Raw genomic sequence first — 5,830 nt, forward strand, 5'->3', positions numbered from 1 at the left:
TCCTCAAATTAGTGGACCAAACTGCACACAATACTCCATGTGTGGTCCTACCAGGGCCCTGTACAACTGCAATAAGACCTCCTTGCTCCTATCCTCAAATCCTCTCGCTATGAAGGCCAACATGCCATTTTTTCACTGCCTGCTATACTTGCATGCTTACTTTCAGTGACTGATGTACAAGGACACTCAGGTCTCGTTGCATCTTCCATTTTCCTAATCTGACACCATTCAGATAATAATCTGCCTTCTTGCTCTTGTCCATATCCCTCCACACCTGTTCTATTCATGTACCTGTCTAACTGCTTCTTACATGTTGGGATAGTCCCTGCCTCAACTACCTCCTCTGGCAGCTTGTTCCATATCCACCACTCTTTGTGTGAAAAAGTTACCCCCTCAGATTCCTCTTAAATCTTTTCCCCTTCATCCTAAATCTCTGTCCTCTGGTTCTTGATTCACCTACTCTGGGTGAGAGACTCTGTGCATCTACCCGACCTATTCCTCTCATGATCTTATACACCTCATCCTCCTGTGCTCCAAGGAATAGAGACCCAGCCTACTCATCATCTGCCTATAGCTCAGACCCTCTAGTCCTGGCAACATCATTGTAAATCTTCTCTGCACCCTTTCCAGCTTGACAACATCTTTCCTTTAACATGGTGCCCAGAACTGAACACAATATGGCCTCATGAACGTCTTATACAACTGCAACATGACCTCCCAACTTCTGCACAATACTCTGGCTGATGAAGGCCAATGTGCCAAAAACCTTTTAGACCACCCAATCTATCTGTGATTCCACCAGGAAGCTATGCAACTGCACTCCTAGATCCCTCCACTCTATAACACTACCCAGAGCCCTACCATTTACTGTGTAGGTCTTGCCCATGTTAGACTTCCCAAAATGCAACACCTCACATTTTTCTACATTAAATTCCATCAACCATTCCTCAGCCAACTTGGCCAATCGATCAAGATCCTGCTGTAATTTTTCACAACCATCTCCAGTATCTGCAAAACCACCCACTTTAGTATCATCTGCAAACTTGCTAATCTTGCCATGTATGTTCTCATCCAAATCATTGATATTGATGACAAACAGTAATGGGCCCAGCACCGAACCCTGAGGCACACCACTAGTCACAGGCCTCCAGTCCGAGAAGCAACCTTCCACCATCACCCTCTGCTTCCATCCATGAAGCCAATTTTCTATCCATTCAGCTATCTCTCCTTGGATCCCATGCGATCTAACCTTCCAGAAAGTACACGGCAGTGACTCCGGAAATGAGATGAGAAAGCGGTGATTGGTTCAGGGGTCGGCGCCACTAGCTGATGGGAAGAAGCTGTTCTTCTGTTTGCATGTCCAAGTTGAAATGATTCTCTCCTGCAGATCTCCACTGCCACCTGGTGTTAGTGAATGGTAAAGATTAGCCATGTACAAAATATTTAATCCTCGAAGCTGCCTTCATTTCCTCTGTAGACACAAAATGCTGGAGTAACTCAGCGGGACAGGCAGCATCTCTTGAGAGAAGGAATGGGTGACATTTTGGGTCGAGACCCTTCTTCAGACTGATGTCAGGGGAGTGGGCGGGACAAAGATAGAATGTAGTCGGAGACAGTGAGACTGGTGGGAGAACTGGGAAGGGGGAGGGGATAGTGAAGGAAAGCAAGGGCTATTTGAAGTTCCTATTTGTTCCCTCTGTATCGCCCAGCAATTCTGGCAAAAGACTCAGCTCATTATACCCATTGCTGAGCAGAATCTTACTTCATCCAACACTTTTTTCCACAAGGAACTGTTCCTGAATAATAAATAATTTGATGGGTCAGGAGCAGGCAGAAGCAATGTTTTTTTTTGTTTAATTCATGATAATTTTGCAATATCATTCAGTATAATCAGGAATTATTTGAGAGGAACATGCTCCATTGATTGAAATCACTCCACTGCTAACTCTGCCAGTTAATTATTTCCACTATCTACCCATTCTTCTGCCATGAAATTAGATCGTAAGGTGCCTCTTATCTCATTGATGCTTCTGTCATTGTCACTCAGGTATCACCTCCAGTTGTCCTTCACTTTGGCTGTTGGGACTAATGTTGGTGATGGCCCTGGTTATTGAGCTCTTTTGATAGCAGATGTTCTTCAGAAAATAATGAAGATCCTTTAAAAAGTAGATTTATTGTCATTCTCGTGCGATGTATTGACATCTGTTAAAAATCATGTTGCTCATGTTCATAAGTCATAGAAGCAGAAATAAGCCATTTGACCCATCGAGTTCACTCCAACATTCAATCATGGCTGATCTATCGAAGATAGACACAAAAAGGTGGAGTAACTCAGCGGGACAGGCAGCATCTCTTCGGGTTGAGACCCAAAACGTCATCTTGACCCTAAACGTCACTCATTCATTTTCTCCAGAGATGCTGCCTGAGTTACTCCAGCTTTTTGAGTCTATCTTTGGTTTAAACCAGCACCTGCAGTTCCTTCCTAACCATGGCTGATCTATCTTTCCCTCTCAACCCCATTCTCTTGACTTCTCCACCTTAAAAATACCCAATGACTTGGCCTCCACAGGAATTCCACAGATTTGCCACCCTCTGACTAAAGAAATTCCTCCTCACCTCAAGTTTCAATGATTGTCGAGCATAGACTCCAGTTAGTTCCCGCATTATCCCAGTAGTAGAGCTGTTCATTCAGAATGCCAAAGGTCACCCATTCAACAACAAACCCGTAACATCACCCATTCCTTCTCTCCAGACATGATGCCTGTCCCGCGGAGTCATACATTGTTCCACCCAAGAAAGGTGTTAAGAGCCCAGGTTGACACTCCAGTGCAGGACTGAGGGACTGGTATAAGGTCATTAGGAGCAGAATTAGACCATTTGGCCCATCAAGTCTACTCCGCCATTTAATCATGGCTGATCTATCTCTGCCTCCTAACACCATTATCCTGCCTTATCCCCATAACCCCTGACACCCATACAAATCAAGAATCTATCTCTGCTTTAAAAATATCCACTGACTTGGCCTGCACAGTCTTCAGTGGCAAATAGTTCCACAGATTCTCCACTCTCTGACTAAAGAAATTGCTTCTCATCCCCTTCCTAGAGGAACATCCTTTAATTCTGGGGCTATGACCTCTAGTCCTAGACTCTCCCACTAGTGGAAACATCCTCCACATCCACTCTATCCAAGCCTTTCACCATTCGGTACGTTTCAGTGAGGTCGCCCCTGTTGAGGAGCAGGGATGGAGCGAGCAGCATCTCTAGAGAGAAGGAATCGGCGACGTTTTGGGTCGAGACCCTTCTTCAGATTGAAGTACAGACTTGGAACAGAATTAGAATGGTTTAGGTTTATTATTGTCACATGTACCGAGGTACAGTGAAAAGTGTTGTTTTGCATGCTATCCAAATAAATCAGATAATACTACACATAAAGTCCGATGGTGCACGCATTCATGCTTCTGTACCGTTTTCCTGATGGGAGAGGGGAGAAAACGGAATGACTGGGGTGGGACAAGCCTTTGATTACGTTGGCTGCTTTTCAGTGGCAGCGTGAAGTGTAGATGGAGCCAATGGTGGGGAGTCTGGTATGTGTGCTGTACTGGGCTACATCTACAACTGATTGCAATTTCTTGTGGCTGGGCAGAACTGTTCCCATACTAAGCTATGATGCATGGAGGTGAGGGAAATCTTTTTCATTGGAGGCTGGAACTCAGCACTCAGAACTTGTTACAGAGGCATGTTACTATGATTGTGCTTGCGTAACTGGTGGGTTACAGGGCCAAGCGGCTGGGGCCGGGATCAGGCTGAGTAACTCTTTCAACTAACATAGACTCAATGGGCTTAATGGCCTTGTGACATTCCAGATCCCTGTGACTTCTGCCACTAAATAGTTGCTCCTGTACTGTGGCAGCATTTTTCATTTGAAAGCATTTGGCCTGCCTTTTATCCCTTGGAAGCTGAATTTTCTATTATCCAAAGTAAAAGGTTTCATCCAAAATGTTAATACATATTTCTCAAAAACATTTAAAATTTACCAGACGAATTGTCTTTTTTTAAATCATGGTAAGTGTGGTTAACATTTCAACTTGAAAACTTCAATTTTCCCCAAGTCCTGTGTCACCTCTTCATGTTGTTACCTGGTGTTTTGCACATCATCGAGACTAGAGTGTAATGTCCAGCTAACTTCCTAGGGTGCATCGGTACTACTGCGGCAGCTTTCTTTAGCACATAGTGTTCCTTAGAAAACGCCTGATGAGACATTTCTAATGTCTTTTTCCCTTTCTATGTAGAATTATGTGTATATTTTCTGTCTATATGTAGAGAAATGAAATAAGAAAATGACAAACATGGTGTAATCATATTCCTGTGTTTATTTAAATTTCAGAAAATCGATTGCACTGAGAGTTGAAGCTTAAAAATGAATCACGTTTGTCAATACATTTCTCATGACATTGCATGGTACACATAAGGTAGAGCTTTGACTCCCAAAGCCCATGAGACCAGCTCTTCATTCCAGTTCACAAGTAAAACAATGTCAGCAGGTTAATATTTTCTTGTATTTACTGATTTCTATCACACTGGTTTATCCTGCTGTATAAAATTAAGCACCGTAAAGCATTGCTTGCCTGAGTGAAGCCCTTATCCACACCAACCAACTGCATCGTGCTGGGTCAGCTGCCTCGGTCATCGCCCCAGCGCTGCCAGGACCGACAGTGAGAAAATAAGGCATTGCATAATTCCTTAAGCCAAGATCAGACTTGATTTCAGAGATTTGAGACTTAAAAGTTGCAAGATGGCGGTAAAGCATGTCATAATTTGCTGGTTTTCCATTTACATTTTTCCTTTCTTCCCTAATATTTAAAAACATTATTTCAGTTAAATAGTAAATCCAGAACATTTGTCGTTATCTTTTCATAACTGAAAGGTGCTGAAAATTATAATCAGTTATACAGCATGGAAATACCCTTCAGCCCAACTTGCCCATGCTTACCAACATGCCCCATCTACACTAGTCCCACCTGCCAGCGTTTAGCCCAAATCTTTCTAAACCTATCCTATCTATGTACTTGTCCAAATGTTTATTGAACATTGCGATAATATCTGCCCCAACTACCTTCTCTGGCAACTCATTCCATTTACCTACCACCATTTGAGTAAAAAAGTTGGCCTCGGGTTCCTATTAAATCTTGTCCCCCCTCACCTTAAACCTGTATCCTCTGGGTCTTGATTCTCAAACTCTGGGTAAAAGTCACCGTACATTTACCCGATCAATTCCTCTCATGATCTGATATGTAATATGGGCGGCCACAGTGGCGCAGCGGTAGTTGCTGCCATACAGCGCCGAAAATCCGGGTTCAATCCCGACTATGGGTGCTGTCTGTACAGTTTGTACGTTCTCCCCGTGGGTTTTCTCTGAGATCTTCGGTTTCCTCCCACACTCCAAAGACGTACAGGTATGGTTAATTGGTTTGGAGTATGTGTAAATTGTCCCTACTGTGTGTAGGGTAGTGTTAATGTGTGGGGATCGCTGGTTGGCGTGGACTCGGTGGGCCGAAGGGACTGTTTCCGTGCTGTATCTCTAAACTAAACTAAAATACACTATAAGATCACATTTCATCCTCCTGCGCTCCAAGGAATAAAGTCCTGGCTTACTCAACCTCTCCCTATAGCTCAGTTTTCCCTTATTGTCAAAATTGTCATACCTTATTTACCTGTGGTTGCCGAACTAAGATTAATTTGTCTTATTCTTTGGATCATTATTCCTAAAATAAACTTCTGAGCTAAACATGTCCTGCGGTCCACTTACAGTTCCTCAAGGTGAGAAAGATCC

This window comes from Amblyraja radiata, chromosome 25 (assembly GCF_010909765.2).
Source record: "Amblyraja radiata isolate CabotCenter1 chromosome 25, sAmbRad1.1.pri, whole genome shotgun sequence".
NCBI lineage: Eukaryota > Metazoa > Chordata > Chondrichthyes > Rajiformes > Rajidae > Amblyraja > Amblyraja radiata.